A 20,725-nucleotide genomic window follows, 5' to 3' on the forward strand; every position below is an offset into this window, starting at 1 on the left:
CTATTAATGATTCTGCCAAAGGTGCAGGAAGGAGTAGTTAGTCATGAGTTTGCCCCCTCTTGTTAGGTCATTGAAATACATCCCAGAAAGATCCTCAGATACCAGGTAGTTTTCTCAAAATACTGATTCTGAGAACTGAGAAAGCAAATACTAATAATCAGATACTAATTCTGCTCTGTCTGCTTGGGTTCTACTCCTGGGTTTTCTATGTTTGTAACATTTGGCCTCAAATTTCTCTGTGCCTCCATTGCCTCAGCTGTAAAGTGGGGTTGATAATAGTATTTACCTCAGTGAGCTGTTAGTTTAAATAAACTAATTCATGTAAAGTTCTTAGAACAGTGCTTGGCATATTATAAATGTTTAATAAACACGAATTATGACAAATAAAAAGACAGTTTTGAGTGTGTATTATGTATAGGCACATTCCGGGTTTTATGCAGACCCTCTGGCCTAACCCTCTGCCCAACTTAGGATAGTATTTGTTGGAAGTGCTTCTTGATTTTCACTTGGTATCACTCTTTCTGCTAAAGACCAAGTGAGTTAGAACCCTCTCAAAACCAACCAATCCTGTTTTGGTCTAATATGAAAATGTTATAACTGGAAGGGTTGTAGAACTTATGGAATCAGCTTCCTTGTTTTCTACAGTTGAGGAGTCTGAAGCTCGGGAAGGTTGAAGAAACATCCATTTTTTTTTTACTTAAGCGTTTCTCCTATTTGTTAATGAAAAAAATCATGTAGGCTGTGGTTAGCATATTAGGACTTGTGTTTTTTTAAATGTATCATAGTAAGTAATTATGTGCCCAGCAATGTCTTCATAGAAGGAGGTATCTAGAATAAAAGGAAAATTGGGCACTAGAAAGGGAAATTAAGGAGTGAATCCCATTTACAATTGCACCCAAAACCCTAAGATACCTAGGAATAAACCTAACCAAAGAGACACAGAATCTATACTCAGAAAACTATAAAGTACTCATGAAAGAAATTGAGGAAGACACAAAGAAATGGAAAAATGTTCCATGCTCCTGGATTGGAAGAATAAATATTGTGAAAATGTCTATGCTACCTAAAGCAATCTACACATTTAATGCAATTCCTATCAAAGTACCATCCATCTTTTTCAAAGAAATGGAACAAATAATTCTAAAATTTATATGGAACCAGAAAAGACCTCGAATAGCTAAAGGGATATTGAAAAAGAAAGCCGACGTTGGTGGCATCACAATCCCGGACTTCAAGCTCTATTACAAAGCTGTCATCATCAAGACAGCATGGTACTGGCACAAAAACAGACCCATAGATCAATGGAACAGAATAGAGAGCCCAGAAATAGACTCTCAACTCTATGGTCAACTAATCTTCGACAAAGCAGGAAAGAATGTCCAATGGAAAAAAGACAGCCTCTTCAATAAATGGTGCTGGGAAAATTGGACAGCCACATGCAGAAAAATGAAATTGGACCATTTCCTTACACCACACACGAAAATAGACTCAAAATGGATGAAGGACCTCAATGTGCGAAAGGAATCCATCAAAATCCTTGAGGAGAACACAGGCAGCAACCTCTTCGACCTCAGCCGCAGCAACATCTTCCTAGGAACAACGCAAAAGGCAAGGGAAGCAAGGGCAAAAATGAACTATTGGGATTTCATCAAGATCAAAAGCTTTTGCACAGCAAAGGAAACAGTTAACAAAATCAAAAGACAACTGACGGAATGGGAGAAGATATTTGCAAACGACATATCAGATAAAGGACTAGTGTCCAGAATCTATAAAGAGCTTAGCAAACTCAACACCCAAAGAACAAATAATCCAATCAAGAAATGGGCAGAGGACATGAACAGACATTTCTGCAAAGAAGACATCCAGATGGCCAACAGACACATGAAAAAGTGCTCCATATCACTCAGCATCAGGGAAATACAAATCAAAACCACAATGCGATATCACCTCACACCAGTCAGAATGGCTAAAATCAACAAGTCAGGAAATGACAGATGCTGGCGAGGATGCGGAGAAAGGGGAACCCTCCTACACTGTTGGTGGGAATGCAAGCTGGTGCAACCTCTCTGGAAAACAGCATGGAGGTTCCTCAAAATGTTGAAAATAGAACTGCCCTATGACCCAGCAATTGCACTATTGGGTATTTACCCTAAAGATACAAACGTAGTGATCCAAAGGGGCACGTGTACTCGAATGTTTATAGCAGCAATGTCCACAATAGCCAAACTATGGAAAGAACCTAGATGTCCATCAACAGATGAATGGATCAAGAAGATGTGGTATATATACACAATGGAATACTATGCAGCCATCAAAAGAAAGGAAATCTTGCCATTTGCGACAACATGGATGGAACTAGAGCGTATCATGCTTAGCGAAATAAGTCAGGCGGAGAAAGACAACTATCATATGATCTCCCTGATATGAGGAAGTGGTGTTGCAACATGGGGACTTAAGTGGGTACGAGAAGAATAAATGAAAGAAGATGGGATTGGGAGGGAGACAAACCATAAGTGACTCTTAATCTCACAAAACAAACTGAGGGTTGCTGGGGGGAGGGGGTTTGGGAGAAGGGGGTGGTATTATGGACATTGGGGAGGGTATGTGCTTTGGTGAGTGCTGTGAAGTGTGTAAACCTGGTGATTCACAGACCTGTACCACTGGGGATAAAAATACATGTTTATAAAAAATAAAAAATTATATTAAAAAAAAAAAAAGAAAGGAATCAGCTATGGGAAGATTTGATCTTGTAGGCTGCAAATAGAGTGTGTATGGCTAAGAGGCATGGGCCTCATCTGAAAAGGATATGCAACGGGATATCTCAGGACCCTGCCACAAAGAGGGGAGTACTGAGCTCTAGAATACTCAGAATGTTACACATCCCCGTTGTCAAATCACATAGTGAAGGACAAGGATTATTTATTCTGAACACCTGATTCCTAATCCCAACGGCTCCTAACAAAAGACCCTGACAATAATGTACAGTAATAGGGAACGTGGGAATCTTAATAAAAATGTGTGTCTGTGTGAAGCTATATTGTCTGTAAGGTGCAGCCCTTCCAAACCTAAAGGCAGCATGAGAGAACTAAAGCCCAGTCACTACAGCAGTCCAGGATGGTGGTAGCAACTGTTGACCTTGACCAAAAATTCCTAATTTAGGCAGCTAGGCAGATGACAGTATGCCTACAATGTGTTTTAACAGTCAAGTAGTAAAGACTATTATGTGTTTGTGAGAGGAAGAAAAGGTATTCGGTTTGGGACATTCACTTAGAGAACTCTGAGGATCCAAAGTCCTGAAGTAGAGCCATCTACCTGGGAACAAAGCTCTAAATCTGTCTCTGTCTGTCTCCATTCCTGTCCATCTGTCTCTGTCTCTCTTTCTCTCTGTCAGATTTTCCTGGAACTTTCCCCCTTATCCTTTATGAAAAGGTTTGTGCTAGTGTGAGAGCTTGGTAGATCCGTCTAGCTTCAAATCTTGGTTCCTCTCCTGTTAGCTCTAATGGCTTGGGACAGAGTCACTGAATGTTGCCTGGTCTTGATTTTCCAGACTGTAAAGTGGAGTTTATAATACCCACTTGAGGAGTCATCATGCAGTTTAAATGGGATAGCATGAACAGTACGTGGTAGGTAGAAGAAGCAGAGGAAATGATACTTCCCTTGCCATCTTTCTGGAGTATCTGTTTGAAGTAGATGAAAGAAATGAACAGGGTCATGGGTTGTCAAACCTAGGTTTGCTCTGAAATCCCATGAGGACTTTTTTTTTTTTTTTAAGATTTTATTTATTTATTTGACTAGAAAGATCACAAGTAGGCAGAGCAGCAGGCAGAGATAGAGGGGGAAGCAGGCTCCCTGCTGAGCAGGGACCCCGATGTGGGGCTTGATCCCAGGATTCTGGGACCATGACCAGAGCCGAAGGCAAAGGCTTAACCCACTGAGCCACCCAGGTGCCCCATCCATGAGGACCTTTTTGATAACTACTGAACTTCTGAATCAGAATCTCTGAAGTGTAGTCAAGAAACCTGTATTTTTTAGAAAACTCTCAAGTAATTCTGATGCCCAACCAAGTTTTAGATCGATGAACTACGTGAACTCTAGTTCTTTTGTGTTGCTCATTCCATTGCTCACCACTGTTTATCTCTTCTCAACTGGTAGACACTGGACCTGTTTCAGGTTTGGGCTATAGGGTAGAAGTGGCTATGAACATCACAAGTCTTGTGGATATGTTTTCTTTTATACTGCATAAATACTTGTGTATGGGAGTACTGGCTACCGGGTACAAGAAACCTCCAGACCTTGTCCCAGTGTGGTTTTGTCATTTTACCCTGCCATCAACCACATTGTACCAGGTCTGTCACCTTGCCGTTGACTGGTGGAGTCAGTCTCTTTATAGCCATTTTGGGGTGGTGGGGGGAGGGTGGGCGTAGTGGCATCTCCTTGTGATTTTAATTTGCATTTCCTTGATAAAAAATGACTGAGTATTTTTTATGTGCTTCTTGGACATTCTGGTGTATATACTTTTTGACTCTTTAAATCTTTTGCCCATTTTTAATTCGTGTGTTTGTCTTTCTGTTGTTAAATTGTCACAGTTCTTTGTAGATCCTGGAAAACAGTCCTTTGTCAAATATAGGTTTTGCCGGTGCTTCCTTCAAGTCTGTAACTTGCCTGTTTATTTTCTTAATGGTGTCTTTTGATGAGTAGCAGTTTTTCATTTTTTTTGATGAAGCCTAATTTTTTTTATGGTTATTACTTTCTATGACCGAAATCTTGGCTATCTTTTTTTTAAGTCATGAACACATTCTCCCATACATTCTCTTTAGAAAGACTTAGGGTTTTACCTTTTATATTTGGGATATTTATTTTGTCTTTTCGCAAGTTTTCAAGACTAGATCTTCTAAAAAAAATAATGCCCCATTAAGGTTACTTTTATACATAAACAAATAAATGAAGCCGAATCATGTTATGAGAAACATATTACAATGGCTTTCCTGAAAAAAAATATGTGCCAATGTGGAATAATTGAAAAGATCAGACCATCTTCCACATTCATGTTTTTTCTAATGAGATTTTACTTTTAAGTAATCTCTACACCCAGTGTGGGACCTGAACCACAACCCCGAGATCAAGAGTCCCATGGTCGCTGACTGAGCCAGCCAGGCAGGCACCCCTTCGTGTTTTGTTTTCAAACACATAATTCAAGAAGAGGAAGAATGGATTCTCTGATTCTACAGCAACCTTGAATTAAAGAGGTGTTCTCAACATACATTTGTGGAGTTAAAAGAAAATTGACCGCAGTATGCATTTGTACATAAGGGGGAATGGTGCAGAGAGAGGAGTAGTCCTGCGCCTCACAAACAGAATCTGAGAAGAAGGGGAGAAAGGAAACCCTTGTCTTCCTTGATTGCTCGGGAAGGAGAACTTTACTCTGCAGGTTCCCATTTGTCTCCACACTTGTTTTCTTCTGCCCCACCCCTTCTGATCTGAGTCAGAGGAGGACCCTGGCCACATTGCTTCAGGCAGAGAATCATGTGTGTTCCTTTACAGGGCCTGGCTCCCCGCTGTTGTGTTGGAAGAGGAATCCGACACCCTCCTCAGTGCCCGGGCCATCTGATAGTCTATGCAACACGGAGCAGTGTTTCAACTCTCACATAACATTTGCTCCAGAAATGGATTTTCTGAAACTTTCCACTTAAATAACTGTGGATTAACTTTCAGGGAGGCCAACATAGTGGAAACTAAGCAGAGCATATAACCCCAGACCATCGGACAGGTACACATTGTCACAGTTCTGCCTTAATTCACCGCACATTACTTCCTTTGAAATTTGTGGCTGGAGTCTGCACTCTTCACCTTTCAATGTCTGGAAATACATAAATCATCTGGCCATTTGTTCACCTTGTTTAAGCTGCACATCTGTGTGGGGTAAGAATATGTTTGCCAAAGCATAGTGTACTTTTCTAAAAGATTAGACTGGTTCTCCTAACTTAGGGAAGCCATAGAATGTTAGTGATCGTGTTTTTATGCAATCCTGGGAGCGATAACATTACATGTTACCATGCCTCCCCCCAAAGTTTTTTTTTTATGAACTTAGAAAAGTTTCTAATATAAAGGTTATATTCACAACAAATGCTAGTTTGAAAGAACCAAATAGGATTTTGAAGATTACCCTTCTTTAACAATGCCTTAAATTTTTATCTCCTTATCCATTCCTCATTGCTTTCTTTCTCAAGACATTATGGTTTATTGTGTCTCCACTAGGTACCTTGCATGTGATTTACACAGTGAATGGCCCTGCTTTCGGAGCAAGTTAATGATATAATATCCCCATTTATATTCAGAGCAGTCAACACTTTCTAGCTCTCAGAATAATAAAAGCACCTGCATTTAATATACATGGAAGAATGGGAAGGCAAATAGCAGATAAGGCACAATCAGGTAAGTGTAATCAGATAAAATATCACAATATTATAGTAGATCAGCATCTGGTAATGACTTGAATTTTGAAAGACTGACAAACAGCATGGCCTCAAGCAGCCAGGCATACCTCATTCAGAGCAACTCTTCCCAGAACTGATTGCTCCTCTCATGTGTTTTCTGGCAGATTAAGCAGGTAGGGGTTCTTATTTTAACTCTTCTGAAACTGCTTTGTGCCACTGGAAAAACACTGGCAATCTTCCTTTTGAGCCCAGATCAGAAACAAAAACAAATGACGTGTCCAAAAGTAAAGCCGTGCATGCCCCAGCAGTTATCTCAAATTGATCCAAATCAATTTTATTAAAAATAAAAATAAAGCCCGCGGTGATAGGCTGAGCTTTCATTTCCATCTCTGTACTTGGTTGCATGGCATTGACATTTTATTCTTTTCTTCTTTTCTTTTCTTTTTTTTTTTTTTTAAGCAGGGGAAAGCAGTTTATTAGAGACTGATTTGTCTCTGGGAAATTACTGATTTGGGGCCACTGGCAGCTGGTAAACCTAGCTGTGTTATCTCAGGCTTGTGGGAGCCCTCATGTAACACAACCACATGGAGTCAAATAGAAAGCTTCAGATTTGCAAGTCAGAACAGAACAAACCTGATTTATAGAGTGGGATTTAGCAGTTTCCCTCTCCTTTTAAGTTATTCCTTGTGGGAGACCAGTGATCTCTTCAATGAACTCCCTTGAGCTTAGCACATACACTATGGAAGTGTGGAGTGCAAGGGCCAAGGCATGGGGAGAGCCCAGGTACCAAGGGTGGTGTTCCAAACATATCTCAGCCCAGGCTCTGCTCTGACCTTGACCTCTTCAGTGGCAGGGCTCCAGCTCCCTCCCAGAGGGATCCCCAATTGCCTTTGCTCTTACGCGCTGCGGTTGGAATAGGATATCATGTGCAGAAAATGGAATCTGTTGCTCTGTCTTCTGAGAAGAGCTGTACTCACTCTCTTGTTCCCCAGTTCTGAGGCTTTTGTTTGCTTTTCTAGAGTGGCAGCCCCAGGCACTGGTCAAAAGGTGTATGTTTAAATGAAAATGTCATAAATAGGAGCATGAAAGAGGAAATAACTGTCCGTTGCATTTAGAGCAACTCTATTTTTATGGAAATGACTCTGCCCTAAATATCTGTCTCTTCAGCGGGTATAGTGAGCTCAGACTGTGATAACAAAACACCATAGTCTGGGTGACTTAAAGAACAGAAACTGACTTTCTCGCGGTTCTGGAGGCTGGAAGTCCAAGACCAGGGTGCCAGTGTGGTCGGGTTCTGGTGAGACTTCTCTCCCTGGCTTGCAGATGGTGGCCATCTCAGTGTGTGCACATATGTTTGATCTCTTCTTTAGAGAGAGAGAAAGCAAGCTTTCTGGTTGTGTCTTCTTATAATGACACCAATCCCACGAGGCTCCCGCCATGACCTCATTTAAACATGTATACCTCCCAAAGGCCCTGTCTCCAAACACCATCCCACTGTGGGTTAGGGCTTCACCAAATGAACGGGGCGGGGAGAGGGGATACAATGAGTCCATAGCATCACCCAGCAGTGTTACTGTGGCCGTGTGAGTAAGGCTGAGACAAAGAGGGCCACTGTCTGGCCAAAAAGGTTGACATGAAGGTATTAGTCATTCAGTCCACATCGGAGCAGAGGTCCATTCTCATCCCTTTTATCCACACAGGCCCACACCCTACCAACACCCACGTTAGACTAGAAGAGAGAGCCATCATAGGACAACGTGCTTTGTCAGGGATTAAGCAGAAAAGTCCCAACTTTCAGGCTGTTCATGGTGTTAGCATCTCTTGTCTTTTCTACGGTACTTGCCATCCTCACAGGGACAATCTGATTTTCAGAAAATTTCTACTGACCGGAGTGAAGGTAAGGAGTTTGTGGGGAATCATGGGTTAATTACAACCGCCTCTTTTCAGAGCATCCCGTTTTTTGTGATGTTTTCTTTTACGGAATTATTCATTATGGAATGCATTTGGGAGGTAGGCTGGGATTTACATTTTTCAGTGGAAAAACTGTAAGCCTCTTCAAGATCGTTAGAAGAGATCTGGATTATCAATTGAAGCATGAACTGCACAATACTGAAAATGGAAAACACCTCCCCCAGAGGTTGGTTGCTTGGTTGGAGTTTTTTGTTTTGTTTTGTTTTGTTTTGCATTTTAGTTGTGGCCTGAGAGGGAAGGAGCAAAGCAGCCTATTGTTCTAACTTGTCATGAGTCTGGGCCATGAAAAGCCATGCGAGTCATGTTATAAAGAGATGCATCACTATTTGATTTGTGATACAGAGAGCCTGAGGGAAAGCACAATTGGGACTATTTCGGCTTCTAAATTGAAAACATTTCTGCTTCTGCCAGAAACCTCATTAAGAAGTATTTAATAAATAGTAATGGGGATCATGCAAACCAGCCAAATTATTTTCTGGTTCCATCTGCATTCCTTATGCTTTCATCTGTCCTCTTCCTGGAGGGTGAAGATACCATGGTAAGTAATTAAGTAGTAACACAGTTATCTGAAGGAGGGCGTGAGCATTGATTCATCTCGAACTTTGAGGTATAGATTTTTCTGTAGGTAGTGGGGTATGATGCATAAGACAGGGGTTTATATATGTTGCCACCATCATCCCATTTGGGGGGCAGGTAACATACTGATCTCTTAGAAGTGATAGTGGGAATAGGTTAAGAAGAATAAAAAGGGGGCACCTGGGTGGCTCAGTGGGTTAAAGCCTCTGCTTTCGGCTCAGGTCATGATCCTAGGATCCTGGGATCCAGCGCCACATGGGGCTCTCTGCTCAGCAGGGAGCCTGCTTCCCCTCCTCTCTCTGTCTGCCTCTCTGCCTACTTGTGATCTCTGTCTGTCAAATAAATAAATTTTAAAAAAAGGAAGAATAAAAAGACGTGTGTGTGTGTGTGTGTGTGTGTGTGTGTGTGTGTGATGGCATCGACCGTCAAGTGGGATAAGATTCTTTAGCTGAAGGGAGCTCCTGGATGTCTCAGATAGTTAAGCATCTGCCTTTGTCTGCCTTTGTCTGCCTTCCACTCAGGTCCTGATCTCCAGGTCCGGAGATAGAGTCCCATGTTGGGCTCCCAGCTCAGCAGAGAGTCTGCTTTTCCCTCTGCCTCTCTACCTGCTTGTTCTCGCTCTCTCTCTCTCTCTCAAATAAATGAATAAAATCTTTAAAAAGAACTGTTACCTGAAGGCAGGATTTTTGATTACTTTTTAAGGACTGTGTGATTTGTTCCTTTCCTCTGTACATAATTTGCGTTGAAGGTTTTGGGTGACAATAAAAAGATACTTCTTAGTTACCTTTGCAATTATATTTGAGTCCCATGCTGTAAGCGAAGTCTGAATCTGCCTTTGTTAAATACAGACCCCAGATCTAAATCTTCAAGCTTCTGGAATGAGAAAAGATTAGATCTTCATGCAGGTTAGTTGTTAGAAAGTCATTTAACTTTTTGCTACAGCTTTCTCATTTCAAAAGCAGGAACATATTATTTTATGCCAGATTTAATAAGCTACTCATTTCTTAGTTGAATTCTCTAGGTATTTGTCAGATTTTGTCATTAGGTGATGGGGCACAACAATTGTTTAATAGATTGTTGCTATAAAGACATTGTAAAGATACATATATGAATACTTCTAAGAAACAAGCGTGCATAGTTGGAGATGACAAATTGTTAAATATCAGAAATGATTAGTGGAGAAAAACCATCTGAAAAAAGAGTAACTTAGCTGAGTAATGAGTGCTATGATTAACATATTCTGCAAATCTATCAATACTAGGGCTCAGCATGTCCTTGTTACTCTCTAAAATTAATAATGACAGATACCAAGACCCTATTAATATTTTAATACTCTAATAGGCACAGGCAAGCATGCAGCAGAGAAGAATGTCAATTAGTGGTCAGGGGTGCCAGGCCATCTTGAGAGAGTCTGCCCAGTGGGAGAGTGAGGTTCTATACGGCTTTCTTCTTCCTGGGTTCGTTCTCGTACCGGCACCCACGTTCTGAAAAGGTACTAATTTTGAACCGAGGGATGTGCTAGCACGAGGCAAAAGCCCACAGAGTTTTTAGCATTCTTTATGCCCATAGCATAGTTTAAGGAATAGTAATGTTTGTGTCAGTATGTATCCTTCAATGTTCTGTCATCTGAAAACTAGTGGGAACTTTTACAAAGAATATATATCCTGGGAGTTTGAAGAAATAGGTTTGTCTCTGATTCTGACACTGGCAGTCTCGAATCATCTCCAAGTTCATCCTCAGTAGAAATGATAGAATGTGTACAGACTACTGTGGGATACTTGGAAGAATAAATCTGAGTGGAAGAAGGAAAGAAAAGGAAACAGTGAAATAACACACATAGAGGACTTGTGGTGGTGCCTCACACACCACCTTGAGGAGGCCCACAAGCAGTATTGACTTCCCCTTTTTTGCTTCTGAGGGGCCCCTTTCTACAGCATGACCTTCCTGTGTGGCTTACAACATAATTTCTAGCACTCATAAAAGTTGCCTCAGAGTTGACTTCAGATTTGGAGATGTAATGATAGTAATGATAGTTCCCTCTTGTAATAATATGTCCCTGTAATGTGACACCCATAGGGGCTGCTCCTTGAAGTCCGTCTTTCAGTGCCTCATCTCTGGGTGGTTTTGAAGGATCATTTGTTAGAGGCTATGCAGGACCAGAGAGACCACATCACAAAGACTGGGTATTTTTCAACTGAACTGTCCTTTTTTTTTTCCTAATTCAAGATTTTATTTATTTATTTGTCAGAGACAGAGAGAGCACACCAGCATAGGGAACAGCAGGCAGAGGGAGACACAGACTCCCTGCTGAGCAAGAAGCCTGATGGGGGACTCCATCCCAGGACCCTGGGATCACAACCTGAGCTGAAGGCAGACGCTTATCTGACTGAGCCACCTAGGTGTCCCAAGGCTGCAGACATTTATGGTAATACGGCTTTTGCACAAAGAATGAAGACAGGGCATTTTGCCATGAGGCCCTAAAATCTTACGTGGCCAGCTGCAGGTAAGGGCTAGTTGGAGTGGTGCTAAGGCTTGTCTGGTACAGTGAGGCAGAGGCGGACAAGGGGTCAGGGAATAAGGTAGAAGAATGGAAGAGCCATGTCATACAATATTCTGCCCTGCAGCTCCAGGGCAAAACGTACAGGTCTACAGGAAGGGGAAGAAGAGCATGGCTAGAGGAAACTAAGAAAAAGACCTAGAGGACCCCAGATCTGAAGAAGGTACAAGAAATGTTTAGGTGCCTTTATATGGGGCTAGAGAGACGAGACTCCTTGGCAGTGTTTGATGATGGAAGACAGGGATCGAATTGTAAGGTAAGGGAATAATTTTAAAAAGAGAGAAGAAATGTAGGTCTTGTCTCTGAGCTCAAGCTATAATCAGATGACTAAAAATGAATCATTGCCCCCAAAAAATGGTTGCGGGGGGTGGGGGGATCATCGCCAGCTGAAGTGTAAGAAAACTCCAGGAACAGAACTAATCCTGGTCTTGGACAGATTCTGGCAGCTGTGACCAAACCTGTATTTGAGGGTATTAGTCCTGGGGCAAGCATACCCATTCCTGGCAAAACACTGCTTTTTCTTTCCTTTTATTTTTGGAATCATGCCTCTTTTCTTCTGGCTTTTACTTTCTCACTGTAGAAATCAGTTATGGTATTTAGATTAGAAATTTCAGGACACATGGGTGGCTCTGTTGGTTAAGCATCTACCTTCCGCTTAGGTTATGATCCCTGGGTCCTGGGATTGAGTCCCATATCAGGCTTCTTGATCAGTGGGGAGTCTGTTTCTCCCTCTGCCTGCTGCTCCTCCTGCTTATGCTCTCTCTCTCTCTCGCAAATAAATAAATAAAATCTTTTTAAAAAACAAAAAACATCCGCAGCCGCTTCGCCATCGCCACACCTCATTTTTTTCTCTTTTCCAGAACCACCCCCCCCCCACACACACACCTTAATGTGACAATAATAAATAGTTCTGCTTACAGAAGGTTTAGTGCATGCCGGGTGATTGTGATAGATATTTACTTACACCACTGATCCTTGTAGCATCCACAAGGGTAGATATTTTATATTAATTTTAGATAGGAGGAAACCAATTCTCAGATTGTTTAAATAACCCCCAGATCATGCAACTCTGGAGGCAGGTGCTGTTTCTGCTACACTATGTTGCATTTCAGCCTGTGGAGGCCCAGGTCAATTTTTGTTGTTTTGTTCATTTCAGCTCTTCACTTTCAGAAACAATATTATTTCGCCAAAAAGAAAAACATTCCACTGCCCTTCATAATACATCAACTTGCTGTTTTATTTTTTCTTACATATGCTTCTGCTCTGCTTATCTTCATACCTATTCGGAGGAGTTAAGTTCATAATAAGGATGTAATCCTTATTCTAAAAATAAGTCCATAAGCACCTTCTTTGTTGTTCTCTTCTGTATTGTCATCTTAACAGCTGCATAATTTTTGTCAAACGGGTTTATCATCATTTTAAGTTTTTTTTTTCCTATTGCAGAACTTTGAGGTTATTTCCATTTTGCACTGAGATAAATTATGTTGTAATAAGGGTATTTATGTACTTTTTAAGATTAATCGTAATACTCTGGCTTTTAAAGCCTTTTTTATTGTGGAAATTGTGACACATTCACAAGAGACTAGAAGGAACCTGCACCCTCCTATCACTCCTTTCAGTAAAAACCAACATTTGGGGGCGCCTGGGTGGCTCAGTGGGTTAAAGCCTCTGCCTTCGGCTCAGGTCATGATCTCAGAGTCCTGGTATCAAGCCCTGCTTCGGGCTATCTGCTCAAGCAGGGAGCCTGCTTCCTCCTCTCTCTCTCTCCGCCTGTCTCTCTGCCTACTTGTGATCTCTGTTAAATAAATAAATAAAAATCTTAAAAAAAATTTTTTTGCTCATGTTGTCTCAGCGACTCCACCACTTTTTTCTTGAGAACATGAAAGAAAATTTCCAAGTATCTTGTCATTGCATCAGCACAGACTTGTAACTGATTCAGTGTCCTCTAACAGTCTATGTTTAAATATCCCTGATTATCACCAGAGTGACTTTTCACATTTGCTTTGTGCAAGTTAGGATCCGAATACAGTCTACAGGGCACATGGGTGGTTCATTCAGATGGTTAAGCGTCTGCCTTCGGCCCAGGTCATGATCCCAGAGTCCTGGGATCAAGTCCCACATCGGGCTCCCTGTTCAGCAGGGGGCCTGCTTCTCCCTCTTCCTCTGCTGCTCTCCCTGCTTGTGCTGTCTCGCTCTGTCAAATAAATAAATAAAATCTTAAAATACGGTCTACACATTGCAGTTGGTTTTTAATGTCATTAAAGTTTCATTCATTCCAAACAATGCACACACACACACACACACACACACACACACACACACACACACATCTTTTAATGCCATCAATTTGTTGGCTGAACCATGTCAGAACTTCTATAGACTGTCCAGCATTTCTAAGGTTGGTGGTTTCTTCAAGGTAGCCTCAACTACTGGTTTATCTACTATATTTATTTTAGCCGATAGTTGGATGTGAGAGCTTAAGAAGTTTGCGGTCAAACATAGCATACTTCTTAGAACATTTTACCAGATTATAAGCTTCTTTTCTTTCTTGTTCTGCCAAAAAGCCTCTTTTGTGGGTCGTTCATTCATATACAAGCCCATTCATGTCAGGCACAGGTAACTAGATTGCTGCCAATCCCAGCCTCTTCTGCCCCACGTGCTGGACCCAGTGTTAACATTAACTGATGTCCTGATAGCCCATCAGCCTTAGCAGAGATCTAGGAATTGCCTGAAATACTTTTGAAAGCAGTTAGTGGCCCAAGAGAAACCTGAATTTGAAAGAGAAATAATTGAGAATTGAGGAAGGAAGCCTCAACTGTAGACACTGAATGTTCTGGTTCACAGGTTAAATTCAAGTAGATCAGGCGTAACTGTTATATTGATGCCTTTACATGTCAGAGAAGGGCTGAGACCTACCTCTGTTTTTAGGCGTCTATACTCATTGAACTTAGGGTAGTTTGAGGTTCCTCCTTCTGAGAGTGTTAATGGGAAAGGCCTTTGTCATAAACCCCTAAGTTCCATCTGCTTCCATCTGCTTCCTGAGTCTGGTTCTATTGTCCTGAATCCTTGGTCACCATGAGGGAGCCCTGGCTAGAGCAGGGGGCTAGGACACTTTCCCTTCTCCCTAGAACACATTCTCCTTGTATTTTAGACACAGTGTTTGAGGGCCTCTTCAGAGCCACATGTAATGCCCAAAGTCCCACCAAACAGAAGAAAGAGATGTCCAAGATGTGAGATTCCCAGAATTGCCCAGGAATTGGGAGAGGCAGAGCGAGTCTCCTGTCTTTCTGGCATGTGTGGTTTTCCCACTAGGTCATTAGGCAAAGTGGGATCTTCCACATCCTGGTTGCCTGACTCTTCATTCCAACCCACTACATCTGCACACTCTGTAGGTAAAGCTTTAGTGTTCCTATGCAGGAAAACGAAACGTCCCACAGCAACCCTCTCTGCCATCCTGCAACTAAAAATGCAGGATCAAGGCGCTGTTACATTTTTCAAACGTATGCCAAAGGCAGTTATGGTACTGTGTTCATGGGAACATGGGTGGAAAGAGCTCATGACGTTAGCTTCAGTGAGATGAGAGCTGTGAAGTGCTTTATTTAAGGGGGTGGCTTCTCTTTGGGGACTGAAGTCAGTGATCTGAATGTTTTTCTTTTATCTGTTTGGACAGGCTAAGTAAGGAATGGAGACTTTGAATTTTGACTTTGAGCTGTAGGAACAGAGAGACTTTCTTCATTCTTTCAGCTTCTGGTTGCTCATTTGTTTTATTCATTGCCACGGTACGGGATAGCCGCCCTCACTAGCAGGTCAGTCACAGAAACCGGGGATCTGAAAATGGGGGAGGGGCTCCACATTAGGTCACCTAATCGTGTATGGCATTGTTTAAAACTGTTTTCGGCAACTTGGTCTTTGCCCAGTGTAAGTGTTAACCATTTTTTCCCATTTACTTTTCTTAGGAAGTGGCTTGGCTGTGTATGAGGTATTACTGAGAATCCTCACGACTCTTCCGTTTTTTGCCGCTTGTCTCCACATATGCCTCTTTCGGCACAGTAAGCGATTCTCTTTTTCAATTCACCTTTAAAATACTCACAGCTTTAAAAATGGACACTCACGTAACCTGCAGTCTATTTGCAGCATCTGTTCTTTGTGTGATTCTTACTATTCTGATAGTCCTATGTGTGTGCAAATACTATGAGTACGAGGAATGTGTGTGCGATGGAGTATTGGTGAGTTGCCATCAAGGAGAGGAGAAAACAGTGTCCTTCCTGCCTCTTTGTGACACAAGGAATAGAAGTGAAATTGAAAGGAGGATATTGCTTTAATCTCGAGTTTATACCAATAACTAAAGTAAGGATCTCTTTAAATATTAAGGTTTGGTATTTCTCCAGGGGTTGCAAGACCTAGGCTAGAGAGGGTGTAACCAGTAATTTGCCAGTTAAGCCCATTTGGAAGTTATGAGGCTCTGTACTCAGTGGAAGGCAACAGTGTCTTGGCTGGTAGAGTCAATCATAATGGACTTCACAGCTAAAACAGGACCTAAGAGAGCACACTGTACCTTGAACGTGATAAACTGAAGCTGCTGAGTTTTTCTAGATCCCGCAGCTGTTAGTTGCTGAGCTTAGTTAAGTTTTTTTTTTTTTTTTTAAAGATTTTATTTATTTATTTGACAGAGAGAGATCACAAGTAGGCAGAGAGGCAGGCAGAGAGAAAGAGGAGGAAGCAGGCTCCCCGCAGAGCAGAGAGCCTGATGTGGGACTCGAACCCAGGACCCTGAGATCATGACCTGAGCCGAAGGCAGTGGCCTAACCCACTGAGCCACCAAGGTGCCCCCCTAGTTAAGTTTTTTCCCCCCAATCCCTATGCTTTAAATTTAGACGATACTAAGTAGAAATGTGCTTTCTTTTACTTTTTTTTTTAAACTTATTATCATGGATTATTTCTCATTTTATAATAAGTGTTAGTTTTATATTCAATGTTCTTGTCACTTAATAGTGTTATTTAGCAGGCGCCTGGGTGGCTCCTTGGGTTAAGCCTCTGCCTTCAGCTCAGGTCATGAGCCCAGGATCCTGGGATGGAGCCCCGAATCGTGCTTTCTGCTCAGCGGGGAGCCTACTTCCCCCTCTCTCTCTGCCTGCCTCTCTGCCTACTTGTGATATCTCTCTGTCAAATAAATAAATAAAATCTTCAAAAAAATAGTGTTATTTGGCAAATATTAAAAAATGAACAGGCCCACCAAAATGATGCCAGACTACGTCTCTTTGCTGGTCATTTTGAAGTTGTAAAAACAGTGAGTGACTCCATTATGTTTCTTTGCCTGAGTTTTCATCAGCATCAAAACTATATATGTTCACTAATGCAGGAAGGACAAAAATCATTCAAGTAGTAAGTGAAGAATGTCGGTGATTATTTCCCAGGTCAATGACAGAAATTTGCCCCTCATCCTTCCTGATGGAAAATATAAGTTAGTTGGCACCAAAAATGGAAAATCACTTTCTGCTTTGAGATCTGGTATAGACATAATTCTTTGCTAGAAAAGGAAAGTATCCCTTTCCTTCCTTTTCTTTGTGCTTATCCAGATTTTGTCTTTTCCTTTCAGTGCCTTCCGTTTATTTAATTCTTTTGTTTGTTGTTATTGTTAAAAACCCATTTATTGAGGAATGATTGACATATAAAAACTGTACGTATTTAATGTACATAACTTGAGGAGTTTGGAGATAAGTATACACCCATGATACCATCACCACGATCTGTGCCATAAACCTGTCCATCACCTCCAAAAGTTTTCTGCTGCCCTCTTTACTTACTTTTTCTCACTTATTTAATTCTTATCTTCTGGCACTCTGCTTTTGAAAAGACCTTTCTGTAATCCATGAATACCTTTCACTCTTTGTTTGATAATGTTACCTTGCTGTATCCTCATCATATCCTGTGAATATATATGATTGGTAACTCAGGGAAATTGGAAGGTTCAACCCAGCAGTGGTCAGTCTATATTCATTTCCTTCCATTGCATAAACGGTTCTGGCTTTTAAACAAAGGAGTAAATTTCTGTGTGTATGGATGCAGCTAAAATAAAAAAGCTGGACTATCAGACATGAATCAAATGTGCTGTACAGACTAATCCATTATTCGAATATATCTGGGACTGCATGAATTAATCTTAATCATGTTTATTCTTTTAAAAGCATCAACAGTTAAACATTGCATGTCTCATTATTAAAAATGGTTTTGGAACTGAGATGTAATCTCCTAAATTAAGGAATAAAAATAAGAGCAAGATGATCCAGCTAACCATTTTTCTTCTTCAAACTTGAAATAAATGGAGATCAAGAAAGTTAGACATCTTTAAATAAATCAGAAGTCTTATGACATTTCTAGTATTTTATTAACAAAGTTTTGATTTGATTTATCTCTTTAAAATAACTAGCAAGGTATTCTCTAAGTGCTGAGACATAAATTACAAACACGAAACCTTGATTTATGATAATGGTGGATAATATGTGGGACATGGCAAGTTGTCATGGATTTTACAACATTCCTCGAGTTGGGGGTTGGAATCGTAGAAAAGTACTGGAATAAAGTGCTGCCTTCCACCTCGTTCGTTGATATATAGACGATGGCTGTCTTCTGAGAAATGATATAATCCTGATCATGTGAACTTGAACTTCTCTTCCAGGCACCTCTGGATTTTAGCGAAATCTGCTCAACATTTCCGAATCCCTGTGATGGATCAGAGGCATTCAGATCTCTGCAAAGACATCAGAGGAGGAAAAACAAAGAAGTGTCTGCGTTGGTAAATATGGGGTCTCTGCGATCTCTTGCAGAATGTTAATATTTTCATGTTTCTCAAAGTACCTTCATCTCCCCCACCTCCTAGGCCCTCCGTGACACCACTGCCCAGAACGTTCAATTCTGTGTCAGTCCAAAGCAAGCCCTCTGTAATGCTTACCTGGGCCTCTGAGCATTACCAGGGAGAAACTGCCCAGTTCTGCAGATCAGCCCCACGTCATGCTTCCATTTACCAACCTCAAGATCTGTCACTGGCCTCGTGCACCATCTCCTGTTCTTTGCCTGGCTGACCTCTCCCCAGCTTTTAGGTCTCAGCATACACTTAAAGCCTCAGAGAAACCCTCCCCGATCTCCTTATCTGATTACACTCTCCCTGGCCTGGTTTCCTATTCATTTCTATTGTGAAGCTTTGCAATTTATAAATTTTTGTTTAGTCTCTGCCTGACTGTTTGTCTCCACAACTAATTTCTTGTACCCAGGGACAGCATCTGTGTGATTAATACCCATAATATAGCTCTTCCTGCCACACAGTAGGCACTCAGGGAGAGTTTTTGTGTGAATGAATGAATTGTAAGATTGGGTTTGGAGACGAAACATTCTATAGTAACAAAAGGAAGTTTAGAAAGCATCGCCAGCCGTGAATATGGCCTTGGCACAAGAGCTACCTCGCAGATGTCAGGCTGTGCACTACAGTTGCGTATGTCACATAAACATCGTGTGTGTGGTGAGATAGTGACTCTTGTGCTCTGAATTTGGAGCACATGGCTATTGCTGAGCCTTTCTAAACAGTGGTTCTCAACCTCCTTTTGTCTGCAGGTGCGCACAGGCTGATGCCCTGCTGACGTGTCCCACGTGACGACAGCCAGCATCGCGTGTGCTCCCACAGCCCTGGCTCTTCCCACACTTCTGTCTCTCCCACTCAGGAAACCGTTTGCGGATGCAAGGGAGTGAGTGGGTGTGGATGTGAGGCCATTAGAAGGATTCCCTTAAGTCTGTTCTCCTTTATATTCAAAAGCAAAAGATAAACCCATTGTGAATTTGGGGTTTAAAAAAATAAGCCATGCCATCAGGGAAATACAAATCAAAACCACAATGAGATATCACCTCACACCAGTCAGAATGGCTAAAATCAACAAGTCAGGAAATGACAGATGCTGGCGAGGATGCGGAGAAAGGGGAACCCTCCTACACTGTTGGTGGGAATGAAGCTGGTACAACCACTCTGGAAAACAGCATGGAGGTTCCTCAAAATGTTGAAAATAGAACTGCCCTATGACCCAGCAATTGCACTATTGGGTATTTACCCTAAAGATACAAACATGGTGATCCAAAGGGGCACGTGCACCTGAATGTTTATAGCAGCAATGTCCACAATAGCCAAACTATGGAAAGAACCTAGATGTCCATCAACAGATGAATGGATCAAGAAGATGTGGTATATATACACAATGGAATACTATGCAGCCATCAAAAGAAATGAAATCTTGCCATTTGCGACAACATGGATGGAACTAGAGCGTATCATGCTTAGCGAAATAAGTCAAGCAGAGAAAGACAACTATCATATGATCTCCCTGATATGAGGAAGTGGTGATGCAACATGGAGGCTTAAGTGGGTAGAAGAAGAATAAATGAAACAAGATGGGATTGGGAGGGAGACAAACCATGACTCTTAATCTCACAAAACAAACTGAGGGTTGCCGGGGGGAGGGGGTTTGGGAGAAGGGGGTGGGATTATGGACATTGGGGAGGGTATGTGCTTTGGTGAGTGCTGTGAAGTGTGTAAACCTGGTGATTCACAGACCTGTACCCCTGGGGATAAAAATATGTTTATAAAAAATTAAAATAAATAAATAAATAAATAATTTAAAAAAATTAGCCATGCGTTACTTGCTATGTATCTCACACCTGATCAAGACACATCAGTGTGGCATGACCTGTGATTTTTAATTGGTGGGTTTTTTTTTTTTTAAGATTTGATTTATCTATTTGGGAGAGAGAGAGTGAGCACAAGCAGGGGAGAGGGGATTAGGGAGAGGGAAAAGAAGACTCCCTGCTGAGCAGGGAGCCCAACACGGGGCTCCATCCCAGGACCCCGAGATCATGACCTGACCTGAAGGTGGAGGCCCAACCCACTGAGCCACCCAAGTTCCCCTGGATAAATTTCTAAAATGCCAATTCAGGGGCACCTGGGTGGCTCAGTCAGTTAAATGTCGGCCTTCTGCTCAGGTCATGATCTCAGAGTTCTGGGATTGAGCCCCCATCGGACTCTTTGCTCAGCAGGGAGCCTGCTTCCCACCCCCGTCTCTGCCTGCCTCTCTGCCTACTTGTGATCTCTGTCAAATAAATAAATGAAACCTTAAAAAAAAAAGAGAGAGAGAGATTTATTCCAAACCAC

The 20,725-nt window shown here is 41.7% G+C and overlaps 1 long non-coding RNA gene across 1 annotated transcript; it reads left to right on the plus strand.

Moving 5' to 3' along the window:
- The first annotated feature begins 6,260 nt into the window (after positions 1 to 6,260).
- Positions 6,261 to 19,815, plus strand: LOC132025107 (uncharacterized). Its single transcript, XR_009406418.1, has 6 exons — positions 6,261 to 6,432; positions 11,230 to 11,484; positions 15,209 to 15,344; positions 15,495 to 15,587; positions 18,215 to 18,331; positions 19,144 to 19,815. It is a non-coding gene; the product is annotated as an uncharacterized LOC132025107 (long non-coding RNA).
- The last annotated feature ends 910 nt before the right edge of the window (positions 19,816 to 20,725 follow it).

The sequence above is a fragment of the Mustela nigripes genome, chromosome 9, assembly GCF_022355385.1.
Source record: "Mustela nigripes isolate SB6536 chromosome 9, MUSNIG.SB6536, whole genome shotgun sequence".
Taxonomy (NCBI): Eukaryota; Metazoa; Chordata; class Mammalia; order Carnivora; family Mustelidae; genus Mustela; species Mustela nigripes.